Raw genomic sequence first — 19,949 nt, 5'->3', positions numbered from 1 at the left:
TTCTGGGGCTTGAACTCAGGGCCTGGGCATTGTCCTTTAGCTTTTTTGCTCAAGACTCGTGCTCTACTAATTGAACCATAAAAACTTCACTTCTGGCTTTTTGGTGATTAATTGAGATAAGAGTCTCACAGGCCATCACAGAATTATCATTCTCAAGACTTATTTTGTATTTGATAAGCTTTTTTTTTTTTTTATGGTTCCAGTCTTGGAGCTTGAACTCAAGGAGTGGATGCTGTTCCTGAGGTTTTGTGCTCAAGGTTAGAGTTCTATCACTTGAACCACAGCTCTACTTCTGGCTTTTGATGGTGATTAATTGAAGATGAGAGTCTCACAGACTTTCCTGCCCCAGCTGGCTTCAAACTATAATCCTCAGCCTCCTGAATTGGTAGGATTATAGACATGAGCCACTGGTGTTCAGCTTTAGAACTCTTTTTTTTTTAAAATCCTTCATGAACTGTAGATTATATGCAATACTTATTTGAAGATGGCTTAAGGTAGTAAAAAAGAAAATGGAATGAACAACCAGTAATAAAGGATTGGCTTAATAAATCTTTTTATACTTGTATGACAAAATGCTAGGTGCAATGAAAATGTTAGTTTGGAGAAGATGGACATGAATGACAGGAAACAAGATTTAGAGAAGATGAGAGCTAGAGAAGAGAGACAGAGCTAAAACAGATCTTATGAGGGACTATTACAATAGGGGGAAAAAAGACCTCCACATGGAATTGGGCTTCATTCTGGGTACAATTATAGCCCAGAAGCCGGGGCAGGGTGGTATGGGATGGTGGTATCAGTGGATGGAAACTTATTACTAAGAGGAAACATCAGAAAGGAAAGAAAAATTCTGGCTATAAATTTGGCTGGATTCCTGTAGAAGGCTGGCCAAGGTGATCAGTTAACAAGTGTATGTGGGAAGATTGTAAGGAATTTGATTAGATATCAGATTATAACCTGATTTAGCAAGATTCATCCTGTACTGGGTAATAATAGCCCTGAGAAGGACAGACACCAAAGTTAAGGCTTCAGGGCTAAAGTTTGATCAATAAGGACATCTTTGTCAAAACAAAGATGGGATTTCCACAACAAAAAAGCAGATTAGATACCAGATTAGATATTAAGTACAGAGTGATCAATGCTTAACATTAGCAGTGTTAAAATATTTAGATACAGACACCTGGAGAAAATGAGAGAGTTTTGTTCTCTTTTGCTTTTCTCCTATTGTCCAAGTTTCTACACTGAACTCATACTGTTTTTTTTTTTATATAATTAAACACCAAAAAATCATGTTAGTTTATTACACAAATTTGAAATTTAGAAGTGTTTTTAAATTGTTATTTTAAAGGTCATGTACAGAGGGGTTGCAGTTTCATTAAGTCAGGTAATGAGTACATTTTTTTTTTTTTGGGGTCCGGTCGTGGGGCCTGAACGCTGGGCCTGGGCACTGTCCCTCAGCTCTTCAGCTCAAGGCTAGTGCTCTACCACTTGAGCCAACTTCCCAGCATGAGTACATTTCTTATTGGAAGACGTCATTCCTTCTGTCCTGCTCTCCCAATTTTTGCCTCCAGTCCCCTCACAGGTTGCAGAGTTCATTTTCAACATGGTGTCTAGTGAGTGCCACTGCTGCATTTGTTCACCCTTGTCCTTCCATTTCTGTGCCCCACTTACACTCCCAATGACAGATAAACAACAAAGACAAAAAGCAAAGCAAACAAAACAAAAACCTTTTATTTCCATTTCCTGGAGTTCATTTCGATAAATATTATTTCACATGATCAGAGGCACATAGGCATTGCACCTTTGTGTTCCTCCCCAAGAGTCTCCTCCTTTGCTCTCACTGTGTATGAATGGCTAAAGTCCTATAGAGTTTATCATGTTCTGGTGTATTTTAGATCTAGCTTCCACATATGAGAGAAAACATGTGCCCCCCCTTTTTTTTGTAGTCGTAAAAAACAGAAACTTTACCCAGGTGCCGATGGCTCATGCCTGTAATCCTAGCTACTCAGGAGACTGAGATCTGAGGACTGCGGTTAGGAAAGTCCATGAGACTCTTATTTTCAATTAACCATCAGAAAATTGGATGTGGCACTGTGGCTCAAAGTGGTAGAGTGCTAGCCTTGAGTAAAAAAGCTCCAGGACAGTGCCTAGGCCCTGAGTTGGGTCCCACGACCAACAAACAAAAAACAGCCCTTAGAAACTTTGTAAGCTGCTGGAGAAGACAGACAGGGTGACTAGATGAGAGAGAGACAGAGACGGAGACAGAGATGGGGGGAGAGAAAGAGAGGGAGAGAGAGAGAGAGACAGAGAGAGAGAGACAGAGAGACAGAGAGAGAGAGAGACAGAGAGAGAGAGAGAGAGAGAGAGAGAGAGAGAGAGAGAGAGAGAGAGAGAGAGAGAGAGAGTAGGCACAGCCAGAGACACAGAGAGATACACAGAGCCAGTATGCCAGTAACTTTGGCAGCTAGAATTCTGAAACTAGAAGCCACTGTTCTGCAACTCCTCCAACTGTGAGGCACACACATTCTAGTTGCAGGGTCTCAAATAGAAACAGCTGAGAAGCACACTCTGGGATCCATCCATCTCATGGAGGAGTCTGTCCTCTGCTTTCATGGAAAATCCTTTATCCTGACACTAGGGACACTGTCGAGTTCTATGGTACACACCCTGGATGCTGTTCTTGGTGGTGGCAACAGGGTCAAGGTGAGTGGGGTTTTCAACCCATGAGAAGCATACAAATGGGTATTTTTTCAAAATAATTTAGAGCTAGCTCATGGGTATAATCCTGGTCACTTAGGAGGATGAGATCCGAGGATCTTGATTCAAAGCCAATCCAGGTAGGAAAGCTCTGAGAGGCTCCTATCTCCAATTAACTACCAAAAAGCTGGAAGTGGAAATGTGATTCCAGTAACAGAGCACCAGGCTGGAACAAAAAAGCTAAGGAGCAGTGCCCAGGCCCTGAGTTCAAGCCCCAGCATTTCTCCACATATATAGCATACATACTCGATAGAGTTACTAATTGTGCTACTGTTCCTTGACTATGATCCCCCTTTCCTCTACACTATCATCTGATTAGCAACTTTAATCCCATCTGCAAGGTTCGTTCTTCTTTGCTACATAATCTTTTTGCAGGTTCTGAGGATAAGGGTGTAGACACCTTGGAGTGGAGAAGGAAAAGGAGCATTGTTGATTCACACAGCACTTGGTGTTGTTCTAGGTTCCTCTTCACCATGTGCTACAGAACAGGATTGCTTTATATCTCAGCAACTCAGTTCCATGACCAAACCTTCAAGACAACTGCCTATCTGTGAGCTTCTGCCTCTTTCCCCTTCAGGCTCAAAACACCCCTAGAAGTATGTCAGGAGTCACTTTAAAGTTTAATACAATAACACCACGAAACCTGCCATTATCATAGAACCCGGCAGCTGGCTCCGGGACATTTATCCTAGAGCAATTAAGACCCATCTTGACACACAGATACAATGTATGTCGACAACAGTTTTATTGGTAATAGCTGAAAACTCAAGACAACCCCAATGTCCATCTACAGATGAATGGTTAACCACGCCGTGGTCCATCTGTATGACAGAATACTACTTGGCCACCAAAAAGAGTGAACTAATTATATTTCATGCAATCACTTCACCTGTCTCCAGACAATGATGCTAAGTGAAAATGGCAACATCCAAAGGTTCCACATTGCATGCTTCACTTATAGAGCATTCTTCAAGTAACAAAATCATAGAACTGGAGGATTGATGAGTAGGTGGCCAGGGCTTAAGGAGAGGTAGAGTGAGAGGGTATTGGCTGTGTGAGGGTCCAGAAGGAGTCTTTGTGATGAAAACATTCTGTAGTTTAATTCTGAACCTGTATGGCAGCTGTAACCCTGTGCTGTGTTGTTTTGTATGATGTTACCACTGGGAGAACCTGGTAAAAGCACAAGGGATCTGTCTGTATTTTTTATTTTTTTTATTTTTCTTTGGTGGTGGGACTTGAACTCAGGGCCTGGGCATTGTCCCTGAGCTTTTTCTTTCAAGGCTAGCACTCTATCACCTTGAGCCACAGCCCCACTTCCCCTTTTCTGGTGATTAATTGGAGATGAGAGTCTCATGGACTTTCCTGTCTGGGGCTGGCTTGGAACAGCCATCCTCAGATCTCGGCATCCTGAGTATCTAGGATGACAGGCATGAGCCGCTGGTTCTCTATCTGTATTAATAATAATAATAATAATAACAACAACACTGCATATGGTCTACAGTTTACTCAAAATAGAAAGTGAACACAAGATAATGGAAAAGGCTGATTTTGCACTTGGAGAGAAGGTTCTGTGAGGAATGACAAGGTCCCAAACCACTCCGTGGTCCTGTGAAGGTGTCCAGTCCCTCTATTTGGCATATGGGTTTCCTCCCATGCTAAGAAGTTATTTATTTTTATAAGTAGCATCAAGTTTAAGGGGCCACAGAGAGGTCTTGTCAATAGTGGGGGGACACAGGCTCTGTGGGGTGCCACCCCTGCTACCTTCCTTTGTTCCTTTTCACACCAAGTCTTTCCTCCTCCCTTCCAGGCCTCAACAATGCCTGCTGGGCAGAAGGAGCCTGGGCAGAGCCCTGCTCCTCCCCCCCCACCCGTTTCTCCCCCCCCTCACACTTTCCTTCCCCCCCCCCCTTGGATGCCAGAGGCAGGGTGACCGGTGGGTGGGGCTCCCCTCCCTTGTAGGCCTGACACAGCCACGTGCAGCCTGGGTGGAGGCCAAGGGGTCAGGTGCGGAGGAGGGGCAAGAGACAGGGTCAGCAACACCAGCCTGCTCCTGGCTGGCTCCCTGGTTGTGGCTTCAGTCTGCAAGAGGGGGCCATCAACTCTGCCCTTTAGAAAATGAGCAACAAAGGAGAAAAGCAAAGAAAAGAGAAAGGAAGTGGGGAGGGGGAGCTGGGGTGGCCAGGGGGAGGCCCCGCTGAGGGGAACAGGTGGGGACTATTTAAACAGAAGTCCTGACTCAGCCCTTTCCTTTCACTGACTTTCCAAAGGACTGTTTGTTTTAGTTCCCCCAGGCAGTCAGGGGGAGAAGAGGCCCTCCTGGGCTTTGGAGGAGGGGGCTGGCATCCTCTGGGTTTTACCACAGCCCATCCTGCTCTTCTCTCCCGGATGGATTTAGGGGCTTTGGCTCATTCACTTTCTGGTTTCTGAGAGCTAGAGTTTCCTCCTGGGCAACTTTGGGACTCCAGAGGCTGGAGAAATGGGGACAAGAAGCTTCTGGAAGAGTTTGGACATCCCCTCCCCCACTGAAATAAGGAAATAATCAAGAAAGTGTGTGAATGGAAAGTGCTGGGAAGGGAGAATCTTCAGTCAGACACTAGGACATCTTTTTTTTTTTTCTCCTTCGAGAACCACACCACCTTCCTGAGTGCTTAGCTCCACAGTGGTTATTCTCATGAGCAAAGCAGAGTTTGAGACTGCATTTTAGCCATGGCAAACCACATCTCCAATAAGGAGGCCTGTAGACCACCCCTACAGAATGAACTTTTGTATTTGGACTCACCAATTCTCATTGATTTAATCATGGACCTGCAGGTGTGCATATATATGGCTGAGTTCAGTTGTCAGTAGCAGAGAAGTACGATGAACACAGGGGGAAGGGGAGAAGCAGGCTATCAATGTTCTGTTTAAGCAAGGTGAGCTTCCAAAGTCCAGCCTTCTTGGACAGCACCAGTGTGTAAGAATCAGTAAAGCAGTTTTAAGATTCGATAGATTTCTCCCCAGGGAGTCAGACTCTACCAGAACTCAAGGCCAGGACCCTTTTGGTCTAGATGTAAAGCTGTAATGCTTCGTGTAGATTGACAAATGATGTGCACTGAAGAAGTGTACACGGGATTTGAGTTAATCAGTTTGCTAACTTGCTCCCACCTCGGTGCAGCTTAGGAAATTGTGCAGGCTGATTGTTCACTCTGTCTCTGTTTAGTGTTAAGTTCCTCCTCTGCCTCTTCCTCTCTCCCTTACTCCATTGATGTAACTAAGCCTGAGTGTGTCTGGTCCAGAGGGTCCGTCCAGGTGCCTGGCATCTCTTCTGCATAGGATTCAGTGAGGTATGCAGAGTGTATTATTCTGACTTGAGTGTGGACAAGGAGGTAGGTCTGGGAACAGGCCAGCACTATTTTAACTTAGTTGTTGGCTGAATATCAAATCTGATTCCAAAGACAAAAATAATTTTCAAGTTTGATCTGATTTGTAATTTATCCAGGTGAGACAAAAATTAATCACTCTCTGGTAGCAGGAAATTGAACAGGGGGTAGGCCTCCTTTCCAGTCTTTAGTGACTGTAGGCTTATCACTTCTCTGCTTGAAAAAGTGAAGAGAATGGACAAGAGGGCTCAATCTTTCCTGATATGATGCAAGGAGCCAGCGATCTTTTTTATTATATGAAGTCTGTTATGAGATATTTGCAACCAGAACCCTCAAGGATACTGTGTTGTATTTCAAGTATTTAAAACCACAAGCTTTATTGTCCTTGCATGCAGGAAATACCTGGTGCTTACCCACTAGTTTAATTCATTCCAAGAAGAACACAACTGCAAGGATTATTGCTAAGTGTTAGCCCCTTTTCTATAATATGCATGTGTAGACCTTTACCCTCACATAAAACTCTTTATTATTTTTTTCCAATAAAAACCTTTTATTTATTTATTTATTTTTTGATCAGTCGTGGGGCTTTGAACTCTGGGCCTGGGCGCTGTCCCTCAGCTCTTCAGCTCAAGGTAAGCCACTCTACTCCTTGAGCCACAGCACCACTTCCTCACATAAAACCCTTTAAAGTGCTATGATATAACCACTCCATCTATGATACTCATTTGATGTTTATTTTTAAATCAAAGATCACAATATGGTTTAGAGAAGAAGTAACTTGCCCTAAGTCATACAGTGGGGTCTGGCGTGAAAGAGAACCTTACCCAACAGAAGGAAGATGTCCCAGGAGCTCTTGTCAGGATGGACAGCGGAACTGAGGTTGGCAGATAAAACAAGGTCCATGGTTGTCATGGCAACTTATAAGCTTGGCCCACTGGTCCCCCTCTGCCTGAGGAATGCTCTAAGACCCATCCCAACTCCTCATTCATGACCATCAAAAAGTACTGATAAATGTTCTCCATCAGACAAATGAGCGTCCCATCCGATAACAAGGTTACCTGGTCAGCAAGATAAATTTCTCCTTAATGCAGTACTGTGCTTGGCTGTCCTTAAGCGAACTTTCAGGAGAAACCCCTAATTAACACTTTCATGATAATGCACCGCATGTCATTAATATCATTATAACAGCATGCACTGTGGGAATGGGCATGTGCGTTGGAACACGGTTACCTAACCATTCCCTGTCACCCAAAACTGTTCATCAGGCAGGGCTTCTCCTGTGGGAGGGACAATTTGACCATCCCCTCAGCCCAAACCAACCTTACTTTGTTCCAGACACCATTCATTTCTCAGGGCCTCGGAGCTCTCTTGCTGTGGTTCTTCCCGCCCGTGCTATCACGTGTGTTCCAACTCTCTACTCTCACTTCAGTATACTGTGCTTCTCTCACTACTCACCAGTGTTTTGCCCATGTTCAAGATGCCAGTAACCTGGAATGATACATAACTAGAGCACCACCCAATAACAGCACCATGGTCCCATGGAGCCTAATTAACATGCATCAAACATGGAGGGCAGAACAAATGTGGGGGTCTGAGCAGTGGTGAGTCTGTGAGTAGGAAAGCTTAGGGGAGAGGTGGTCAGCCTCCAGTCCCCTTAATTCAGTGCCCTGGCTTTACAGTGGTACCATACCCAGGGTATGTCCTGGAAGTAGATGTTAAAGAGCCAAGCTGGCTGAGCCCAAATGTAGCATCTGGGGCTCTCCTCCTCTCGTGCACTTCTACTTGTTACACCATGCACGAAAGCACAGTTAGTACTTGTCTGACCCTTCTGCTTCAATTAGACAGCTCTTCTTGGAACCAGTGACCTTGCCTTTCATTTCCCAGTGGCTCTGCCCAGATCCCAGGATGTGAAGCATTTGTCGAATGCTTCATTTGTGCTTTCAATCTCCTTATCCCTCCAATTCTTTTTCTAGGCTTCTGGAGGAGAATTAATGGCTTGGTGACACATCTGGCCAATTTCCCTAAGCTCTTACCGTTCAGGTGGTCAGTATTTGCTTATTTCATTTAGTGCCTGTATGTAATTATTGATAGAAGAAGTCATCTCAGCAATTGTCTCTGCTTACGGTAACATGGTTCTGGTTGGTCTCCAGGACTTGAAATGCAGTTACATCACAAGCTCCTTTATCCATGCTTCGATTGTATATTTTCTTCCAAGAGTCTCGGTGGATCATCTACTCCTCTCTGTTAGATGATTTATCTCAATGTAGTCAGTGAGCACTCATGGAAATGAAGTCACATTACATAATGTGGGTTGTGGAATATATGTCATTGGAAGAGAGAAAGAACGAGTGGGCAAGTTTGCAATGGTGTACACAGTGATATGAGCCTGAGGTGGGTATTGTCACATCTGTCACCACCTTCTAGCCTCTGTCCCCCTCCACATCCCCAGGGGAGGCAGCTCACCAGGTGGAGGGTGACCCTGAAGTTTACACCACAGTCCCTAAAACACAGCTCAACCACTTCACTGTCTGTACGATCAAATAAATGGATCTCTTCTCTCACCGGGCTTAAAACAGACTGAGCTTAATGTGAGGTGGCTGCTCCCTGCTATGGTAGGAACAGAACACTTATCTTGGCCAAGTGAAATTCTTTTCCCCGAGACACTGACTTTGGAACTCAGTTTTCCCATGGAAAATACTCCACTGAACCCATTTCTTGTGACCCCAGTGCTTGTTACAGTGATGAAAATGAGACAAGATAGAGCTCTGAGGGAACTTGCAATTGGGAAACTAGTTCTCAGACATTGTCTCTACATCTGGCCTGTTCACCCCTGTCTTCCTGTGTTACTTCCCATGTGTCTACCACACCTCCTTTCCCTCTTTATAAATGGTCTGACAGGCAAGGGTGGGAAGGTGGATGAGTAGATTGACTAGATGATTTCTACTCATATGTGTACCACTCAATTATTTCTTTTTCTTTTTCTTTTGTCAGTGATAGGGCCTGAACTCAGGGCCTGGGCACTGTGCCTCAGCTCTTCAGCTCAAGACTAGTGCTCTACCGGTTGAGCCACAGCGCTACTTCTGGCTTTTTTTTTTACTTGTGTGGTGCTGAGGAATCGAACCCAGGGTCTCATGCATGCGAGACAAGCACTCTACCACTGAGCCACCTTCCCAGCCCTCAGTTTTGTGTCTTTAAGATGTCAAAAGTCTGGGCTGCTACCTCAGTAGGACCACTGTCCAATAACAGAACCCAGGTGCAGTGGAGCTTTGTGATGATGAAAACAAGCTTGATTCGCCCTCTATAGTGTCTCACACACCTTTGCCAATTTCACAATAGTGAATCTGAGCACTTATCTTAGATTCTTCCTCCCCATCCATCCATCCATCCATCCATCCATCCATCTATCCATCCATCCATCCACCGTATGCATCTGCCCATTTATCCACCTATCCAGGCATATATCCATCCAAACATTCACATATCTCTCCCTCTTCCCCTTCTCTTTCTCCCTCCCTTTCTCTGTCTATCCATCCACTCATTTATCTGTCCATCCATCCACTTATCTATAGCATTTACCTATCTGTCCACCAATCCATTTACTTATACATCTATTTATACAGGCAAATAAATATGTCATCACACTCCCATTCACTTATCCACCTTTCTAATTTAATTTTTTGTGCCAGTCCTGAGGTTTAAGTGAGAGCCTGAACACTGTCTCTGAGCTTTTTCTTTTTTCTTTTTTTTGCCAAAGGCTAATGCTCTACCACTTGAGCTCCAGCTCCACTTCCAGCTTTTGTAGACAATTACAGATAAGCATGTCATGGACTTTGTGCCCTGTGCTGGATTCTTCCGATCTTAGCCTCCTGAGTAGTCAGGATTACAGGTATGAGGCTCGGTGCCCAACTTATTTATTTATTTATTAAAAAAACTCACTATAGTTATGGCAAAAATTTATATAACATAAAAAGCCTTAAATTGACAGGCAAGCTTTTCTATCAAACTTTTAAGGGTACATTGCACAGATATTCCTTCCACAAAAAAGTACTACAATTAAATCGTTGTAGCTTACTTATTTTCTCAAATGATTTTAGAAAACACACACTGTTTCTCCTTAGTGTTCAAATACATTTTTTGAGTATTTTCTTGTATCTCATAAACTAGTTGTGTGTGTGTGTGTGTGTGTGTGTGCGCGTGTGCGTGCGTGCGTGCGTGCGTGTATGTGTGTGTGTGTGTGTGTGTGTGTGTGTGTGTGTGTGTGTGTGTGTGTGTGTGTGTGTGTGTGTGTGTGTTGGTCCTGGAGTTTGAACTAGGCCTAGGCACTCTTCCTGAGCTTCTCTTTGTTCAAGGCTAGCACTCTACACTTTAGGTACAACTTCACTTCCAGTTTTTTTTTTTTTTTTTTTTTGTAGTCTTTAGAGGTAAGAGTCTCATGGATTTTGCTGCCTGGGCTGGCTTTGAACTTCAATCCTCAGATCTCAGCCTCCTGAGTAGTTAGGATTACAGGTGTAACCCCTTGGCCTTGAGCAGAAGCTAGTTTTTTTGGCAGTTTTTTCTTAAGCCTCAACACTGACATTGTTTATAAAGTGACTTCCTTGGTTTTGATAGTTTTTGAGTAACAACACAATCATGAAGGAAAGACATTGCATTTTACTTATGAAAACTGAGTTAGTTCATGCAACAAAATTATAAGGCAAATAGTAGCTTCTTTTTGCTGGTGGGGAAACTGAGTCACAGAGAAGTTTGGAGGGTAGAACTGGGATCTGAAGCTGCCAGCTTGGTGCTGGAGCTCACCAGCCCAGCATGTGTGCTACATCCCCTGTGACTGTCTGCTTCTGCTTTCTTTTGCCTGTGGGGCTGTGGTATTCTACACGTTCTCAGGTGAAAGGCTCCTCTTTTGAGCTGGGTTCTGACCTCACCTGTGTTGAGGTTAACGGAGCTCGGACAGGATCTGAGAATTATCTAACTGGAAGTCCCGGAACGATCATATTGCTGGAGGGAACTTCACCACTTGCATGCAACAATACCTGATTGTGGAAAAATAGGGTCACAGAATGTCCCCATTTATGTGCTCTGACAGGTTTATCTTCGGGAGTGCTGCACATCTTCCCTTTAGTTTGAACCTGGCCCCGCACCCCACATATGCTTCACATCTCCTTCCCAAGTTGGTCCAACAACCATCTTCCCTGGAAGCTACCATCTTCCAGCCCCTGTCTTGGCTCCCTGCCAAGGTGCCTCTGACTTTGCTGGTGCTGCGAAGGGCAGTGATGGATGTTTGTCTGCTGTGAGATGGTGGGCACTAAGAGTTTCCTGGAGCTTGAAGAGGTCACTCAGGGGTGTGGGGAACCCTTTTGTATCTGGGGATCAAGGACTGCTCTCCTTGAGACCTTTGATGGGGAGACTGGTGAGGGGTGTGGGCAGAGCTCTTGTATCTTAGACAAGACACACAAATCTGCCATCTGGGACTTGTGAGTTGTGTTCAGTGTCAAGTTCTGAGCTCAGCTGGGACTGCTCCTGGTTTGTCATGGATTAAAGTCCTACTTGACAGAGCAGGCCCCAGGGGAAGATTGTTTTGGGAACCAAAAAGCTGTATTGGTATTTATCACCTGGGAAAGAGCAACAGGAATTGCTGAGTGCCAGCTGTCTGCCTAGCCTTGCTCTCCACTGATGGGTACTCAGAAGCTCCCTTCCACTGGCTTCTGAGAGTTGGGGGGTAGTAAGTGGGGGGTTTCTCCAGGTGAGAGTGTAGAGAGCCCCCAACTTCCTGAGACTCACATCACTGATTCTGCTCCCTCTCTGAGCCCAGGACACTACTGGTTTGGAACTGGAGAGATCTGGGGTCTCTCTCTACTTTGGGGAAGGATTTCAGGCTGTGTAACTAGGAGTGACCACGGCCAGAGCCATATAAGAAGGGGAACAGCCCACCTGGGGGACTTGGTAAGAGTTACTTGATTATCTGTCAACAAGGTTTAGCCCTTGTTTTAGGAAAAAGCAGCAGGGTAAAAACAAAGGAGAATCACCCAAAGGATTAGGAGCTGTGAGCCAAGGGATAGTTAAAAGTTCTCACTCCACGGGCTTTGGGAAAAAATAATACAATAGTACCTCTAGAAATTCTAAAAAGTTGGGGACTATGCTGGAAAAACGTAGAAGCTGAGTAGAAGAAGAAGGAGAGGATCCCTAAATATACCCCCAGGGAAGGGCTCATGAGGTCATCTCTCTCTCTCTCTCTCTCTCTCTTGGCCATACTAGCTGCAGTCCCTCCTCTGTCTCGACTTTGCATGCAGACATCCACACAGAGCTGGAGGAATGGTGTTTGACTGATAAGGAAGCTCCAGAGGCCTAAGGAGAAGCTGGAAAAGGATCAGAGCGAGGGGATGTGGTACTGATGAAGTGGCTGCAAACTAAGAGCCCGGGCAAGGTCAAGTGACAGGGACCACAGCTCACCTGGGCAGGAGGGGAGTGAGGGGAGAGCCATTCAGAGTACCAAGGATATGGCTCTTCTCTGTTCCTGGCAGGGGTGGAGAGACATCACTGTGTGGCTGTGCTCCTGCAGCCGGGCCTTGGCTTTAAAACCTCCCACAGGGCAGAGGAACAGGGTCAGATTATCAGCACACTGGATTCCTTCTGAATATGAGGGGAACTCAGACCCACAGCCGTGGCAGCTACCGGATCCCAATGGCTTGGGAGGGATGCCTCCTCGAGACAATTTGGAACAGATGGCTTTGAACTCCCTGGTACCCATCAATCCCCCTTTGTATACAGTCACCCACTTTTACAATGGACCCTAGAAAGAAGGGCTGGAGCTAGGCTGGAACAAATTCTCCCAATGGAGCCAAGTACCTTACATGGAGGTGTCTTGTTTGGAAGAAGGATTATTTTATTATTATTATTATTATTCCTTTTAACAGATTAGTTGCTAAAGGCAAGAAACAGGTAAAGCCAATTTGCCCAAACTTGCATTTGTGAGTATAGAATTGAGGCATGACCCAGGCAATCGGTCACGGAAATCTAGAAAATGCAGACAGATATGTTACCCTGGTGGGTCACCTGAAGTAACCAACACTGCATCCCCAGGTTGGGCTGTGCAATGATCATCAGAATCCCTGCCTCCTGTCAGAGAAGGCCAGTGAGATGCTGGTAGGCGGTTGTCCCAGTGTCCTGGCTTTTAGAGGGTCCAGTGTGGCATACCCCCAAGCTCCCTCTTGGCTTGTGGAAGGGAAGATGTGGTTGATGTGTCTAGAACTGGCTCAAGAGATACAATCCCAAGCGTGGATACGATACAATCCAGTCCACAGAGAGAGCAGCCTGGCTAAGTCAGTTCATAGGCTGCAGGGGTGTGTATGTGTGTGTGTGTGTGGGGGGGAGGGGTCAGAGAGGTGCGGGAGCTGGGGGGTGGGGGAGGGAGGAGACTGCTGGCGAGAAACTGACCTTCTCTTGTCTCTCTGCCCCGATCCCACCCTGGCTGCTTGGGAACCTGGAGGGAGGCTGGTCTTATTTCCCTGCCAGCTGAACGGTGGGAATTTTCTTGGTGGCAGATTATATTTTCCCGTGGTGGTTTGAATTACACCTACCATTTCATTTAATGAGGCTAGGGCTGCTTGTCTATTGTGTCCAGTGTCCTTCCTGCATGAATAAATAGTAACATGTTTGTTTTCTCTGGGTGGGGTCCTTTTTTTTTTTTTTAAATGGTGGGGTTGGCAAAGGAGAAGAGAACGTAATGATGAAGTCATTGGGAAAGAGTTGGGGGTACCCCCTCCCAGCCATTGCTCAGTGACCTTCTCCCCCCACCCCCCATGTCTCCTCACTCTCACTTTTATACAATGCATTCAGAATCTCCTCTGTTTTCACTCCTATTCCCCAGCCAAGCTTTCTTTTTCTTTGCTCTAGACCTGGGAACCAGGGTACTTCCTCCTTCACTGCTGCTTGTCTTGCCTCCTTCCTTCTCATTTTACTGTAGTTTTCCATCCAACCCTTCCCCTCCCCACTTCCATTCTCTAGCTCCTGCTACCACAAGCTCAACAGCAGGGAACTTATTAAATAAGCCACAGTACTGTCTTATCATGGAATATTATGCAGCCAAGAAAAAAAATATAGAGACCTATACATGTATCCACTTGGGATGCCTGTCAAGGGACACTATAAAGGACAATTCTGTAAATAGTATACACCACTCAGGTAATAAAGGGATGCTTATACATACACACAATATTTCTGGAAGCTTAAAAAAAATCCTTGTATAGTCTTCATTCTAAAGAAGGGGAAATGAATAGTGCTGGATTTAGAGATAAACCTACAGTTTTACCACTTAGTTGGTGCTATTTCTCACTTTGAAATTATATACATGTATACTTTATTTGAAGAACTTATTTTAAAAAGGGAAACCCAATATATGAAAATGTAATTCAAGACAGTACATGTTTTCTTACCAGATTGAAACTGTGATTGAGTTCCACCAGGGAGAGTTCAGGCCTGCAGCTTTACCAAACATTAAGTGCATGACTTAGCCTCAGCTCCCACGTCTATAAAATGGGGTCAGCACAGAATTGATGAGGATTTAAAACTTAAATGTTTTTTGAAGGGTGCTGGTAGAGTACATCACTCAATGGATTTGTCTTCATTTCTTTGTAAACTTTCCCCGTGACGGTAAAAGCACTGGCCATTAAGAATAATTGTAAGACCAGTGATCCTAGCCTTCCCATTTAGAAAACGATAGAGCTAGATAATGAGAGCTCTTAAATCCAATGAGGTGTGAGAGTTATTTACTTGTAAGTCTCTGAGAAGCTTTGGGGGAAGAGAGCAGACAATGGAGTCTCAGAGGAGGCTGTGTGAGGTGAGGCTGTATTAGGAGACTACCCCAGTTATGACTGGAATGGTGACAGAGGAAATGCTCAGATCACCGGGGAGGAGCACATGTTTCCTCTAGAAGGTGGTAAATGGAGACAAACAAGTTGAGGATGGATGTTCAGGGCCTTGAAGGCTGAGCTAAGCATCAGAGACTGGGTCTCAGAGGCAGAGGAAGGACTCACAGGTGAGCTTGAGGGGGTAGTTGGGTTTTCTAAGGCATTGTAACAAATTGCTCCTAAATTTGGTGGTGTGAAGCCGTCATTTGTCAGACTCACAACTTCAGGTGTGTCAGGGATTTGACAGTGGATAGAAGGTGTGGCTTGTTCTGGCTCCCCAATGCCTGGTGCCTCAGCTAGAAGACTTGAAGGTTGGTGGTAATTTAATGGCTTTACCGGGGCTTCCCTAAAAGCTGTCTACTCATGAGTTCGTGTGCAAGGATGGCAGAAAGCTGAGTCCTTAGTTATGTCTGTTTGCCACGATACATGTTCTTGGCTTTCTCTCTGGGTTGAGCTTCCTTACAACATGGCAGCTGAGCTTCAAGGGCAAGCAGAATAGTCTTTCCGCACAGAGCCTTAGAATTCCTGCCGCATCCTATTCTGTTCATTTAAGCAGTCACAAAGTCTAAGTCTAAGGGGAGAGATGACGTAGAGATCAACATGTGTGTGTGTATGTGTGTGTGTGTGTGTGTGCGTGGGCATGTGTGCATGTGTGCGCTGATACTGAGGCTTAGAATCAGGTGCTGGGCACTGTCCCTGAAATTTTTTATTCAAGGCTTACCCCTGGAACCACAGCTCCACTTGCAACATTTTGGTAATTGGAGATAAGAATCTCATGGTCTTTCCTGCCCGGGCTAGCTTTGAATTGTGACCCTTAGATCTTAGCCTCTTGAGCAGCTAGGATTACAGATGTGAGCCACTGCTGTCCCACTAAGGAACAAAAGCAAATAACCTACCAAATAAAAAGAAATGACTATGTTCTAGGAAATGGCCACATGTGAAGGGAGAAAGGGAAGTCACAGACGGGGACAATAGGGAACTTCATGGGGGAGCCCAGGGTGACCCAAAGCTTACTGTCCTCTTCTCCTCACCTTCTCATTGACACCAGTTGCTCCAAACCTTATCATTCCACCTTTAACCTGGTCAGATAACCCTACTGTCTTTGCCACCCTGGCATAAAAATGAAATGTACATGTGCTATCTATCAGATAATTACACAATTAATCAAGAAAGAATTATTCGTGGTGTGAAGAGCCTTTCTTCAGCTGTGGTCTCCCTGGCATGGGCAGCATGTCACTGGAGAGGAAGTCAGCATTGTCACGAGGCCCTTGGGAGCCACTGGGCAAAGACCCAATGGTTCTTCCACCATGGTGACGTTCGTACCCATCTTTCCTAGTCCTCCTGACCCCCAGCTGGGTATACAAATGACACTCCACACATGTGCTGTTTCTTCTACTTGGACCCCAGGCCTATGGGGCATCTCTTTGATTCTCTCTCTTACCTCCAACATTATGATTTAGGAGTGCCCTTTCCCAGCCATTCCATCTCCTAACTACCTTTGCAGCTTTATTTGTCTCCCTGTGGCACCACTTACTGTTGCCCAATGTTCCATGTACTTCCCTCTTTTATTTGTTCCTCTTATCTCCTAGAACATGAGCTCTTGGAAGACAGAGAGTTTTGATCTTAGAACAAAGGGGCTTGGTTTATAATAGGTCCTTGTATTCGTCTATGCTGTGCACTCCCCTTGCTACAAAATGAGTTGTTTAATCAAATAAAAAAAATCAATCAAAATATGATTCCATATAGTTTGATGGGCTGGAAGTCCCTCCAAAAATCAAGATGTTGGAAAGATTAGTTCCTTGAGGTCTGGGAAGGAAAATCTTATTCCAGATCTTTCTTCTAGCTTCCAGTAGCCTCAGATATTCCCTGGTTTATTGATGGTCTTCTCTTTGTGTCTTTATACTGTCTTCCCTGTCTGTGTTCTATCTGTGTCCAAATTTTCCCTTCCTCAGGAACACCAGTCATATTGGATTATGACCCAGTATAATAACTTCATTTTACTTGACAGTCTACAAAGAGATATCCTTTAGGGGACATGATTCGATTCATAAGAGTAGCACCCATTTGTTGAATGAATAAATGAAGTAATTTCCTCTTGTTTAGATGAGTATGGACATTTTGAAGACATACTCTTGAAATGTCATTGGTGAACAGGTGACAGGCAACTACAGGAGAGAGAGGCGGGAGCCAATGGAAAGAGGGACTTCCTGGAACTTTCAACTGTGAAGAGTTGGAAAGGCAGAGACTGAGCAGCCAGGTTGGGGTTGGTACCCCACTTTTAGCAAAGCAGGGCCCAAGACAGAGCTCAGAAGAACCTGTAGTGGCTCCAAGTTCATGGTGAGGAAGTTGAGGCTGCAGGGAGTACAAGCAATGCTAAGAAAATAAGGAGGCATGTTCTGGAATGTTCTGAAACTCTCACCCCACTGGGCAGGAGAGAGGACCTTTTCTCAAAAAAATTATTGAAAAGGTCCTTTTATTTATATTATTGTAGTTGTTGGTATTAAGTAGTTGTACATAGGGATTACAAGTCTGTAAGTCAGGTTATGAGTACAATGCTTCTTGATCAATACCACCCATTCCTTTGTTCTTCCCCATTTTCCCCCTCAAGTCCCACCCTCAAGTTATTCATAATGTACATTGAATAATGTTCATTGACTGCATCTGCTCACACCCTTCCTCCCTCCATTCCTGTGCCCAGTGTCTTTTGTCTGCATCCGAAAACATGTTTCCTCTTCCTGGTGAAACAGTACTAGTTGTTCATGGGAGTTACTCCTTTGGATTCCTCCCCTATGCAGACCCTACTATAGTCAGTTCGTTTGTGTGTAAATGTGTAGAGCCTAGATATGTTATTATGAATGGTTGTATTTTAGTTAGAGCTTCCACATATGAAAGAAAATATGTGCCATTTGTCTCTGTGATCCTGCTTATTTTACGTCACACGACTCATTCTAGGTCTATCCATTTCATTGCAAGTGATATAATATTCCTTGTAATAGATGAGTAAAATTCGGTTGTGTATATATACCACATTCTCTTGATCCATTTATCCATTGTAGAGTATCTGGGCTATTTCCATAACTTGGCTATTGTGAATAGTGCAGCAATGAACATGGATGTTCAAATGTCCTGACTTGCAATGCTCCGGGTAGATGCCCAAGAGTGGTATGGCTGGATCAAAGGGTGGTTCTATGTTTAGTTTTTTGAGGAATCTCAAAACTGCCTTCCAAAGTGGTTATACTAGTTTTCATTCCCAACAACAGTGTAATAGGGTTCCTTTCCCCACCACATCTCTGCCAGCATTTGTTATTGTTCAAATTCTTAATTCTGGAAATCTAATTGTGCTGAGATGGAATCTCAAGGTTTGATTTGTGTTTATTTCCTTTATGGCCTGGGATGTTGAGCATTTCCTCATGTGTTAATTGGCTGTTCTCACTTTTGAGAAGTCTCTTATTTCGTTCTTTTGCCTATTTATTGATTGGGTTATTAGTTTTGGGGAGATTTCGTTTCTTAAGCTCCTTATATATTTTGAGTATTAGGCCCTTGTCAGACGTATAATTGGTAAAGATCTCCTAGTCTGTTGGCTGTCTTTATAGTTTAGTAACTATGTCCTCTGCTGTGCATAAACCTTTCAGTTTGATGTAATCCATTTGTCAAGTCTCTCCCTGTTTGCTGTGCCCCTAGGCTCTCTTCAAAAAGTTCCTGCCTAGGCCTGTAAGTAAGTTCTAATGTTTCTCCTGCTCCATCTTTTAGTTTCAAAGTTTCATGTCTGCCTTTGAGTTCTTTAATCCACTTTGAATTGATATCGATGTAAGGTAACAAGCAGGAATCCAATTTTAGTTTTCTGTATATGGATGACCAGTTTTCCCAACACCAATTACTGAAGAAGCTGTCTTTTTGCAATGTATATTTTTGGCCTCCTTGTCAAATATCAGATGATTGTAAGTATATAGATTTATTTCTGTGTCTTCTAGTCTATTCTGTTGGTCCTTCAGGTCTGATTTTATACAGGTACCAAGCTGTTTTTGTTATTATAGCCTGTTGTAAACTTTGAGGTCTGAAATTGCTGTATGTCCAGTGTTACTTTTTTTCTGCCTCAACTTGCTTTGACTATTAGGGGTCTTTTATGGTTCTATCTAAATTTTTGGATTGTTTTCTCTGTCATTGGGATTTTGATAAGAATTGCATTGAATTTGTAGATCACTCAACAGTATGGCCATTTTCTTATTAATTCTATCTATCTACAAACATGGAGGTCTTTTAATTTCCTGGCATTTTCTTTGATCTTTTTTCAGATTTTTATAGTTTTTGTTGTAGAGGGCTTTCACACTCTAGGTTAGGTTAATTCCTAAGAGGTTTTTTTTTTTTTTTTTTTTTTTTTTTTTTTTTTTTTTAATATTGAGACCATTGCAAATGGAGCTGTCTTCCTGATTTCTTTCTTTCTTTCTTTTTTTTTTTTTTGGGTCCAGTTGTGGGGCCTGAACTCTGGGCCTGGGCGCTGTCCCTCAGCTCTTCAGCTCAAGGCTAGTGCTCTACCACTTGAGCCACAGCGCCACTTTCGGTTTTTTCTTTTTGCTTATGTGGTGCTGAGGAATCGAACCCAGGGCCTCAGGCATGCAAGGCAAGCGCTCTACCACTGAGCCACCTTCCCAGCCCCTGTCTTCCTGATTTCTTGCTCTGTCTGCACATAGTTGGTGTACAGAAAAGATACTGATTTTGGTGGATTAATTTTGTATCCTGCTATCTTGCCAAGGATACTGATCAGCTCTCAGAGCTTGGAGGTAGAGTCTCAAGGAAGACCCAACTTAAACAAACAATTTGTTCATTTTCATTATCTCTAGGTACAAAGGAGTTTCAGTTCAACAAGTAGTTTGTAAGTACAATGCACCTTGATCAATGATACCTTTTTATCATTCTCCCCCATCTCTTCCAACCCACC

The sequence above is a fragment of the Dipodomys merriami genome, unplaced genomic scaffold (genome assembly GCF_024711535.1).
Source record: "Dipodomys merriami isolate MVZ:Mamm:240054 unplaced genomic scaffold, mDipMer1.0.p SCAF_1, whole genome shotgun sequence".
Classification (NCBI taxonomy): domain Eukaryota; kingdom Metazoa; phylum Chordata; class Mammalia; order Rodentia; family Heteromyidae; genus Dipodomys; species Dipodomys merriami.
The sequence above is the reverse complement of the archived record's forward strand: the minus strand, read 5'-3'. Positions refer to the sequence as shown.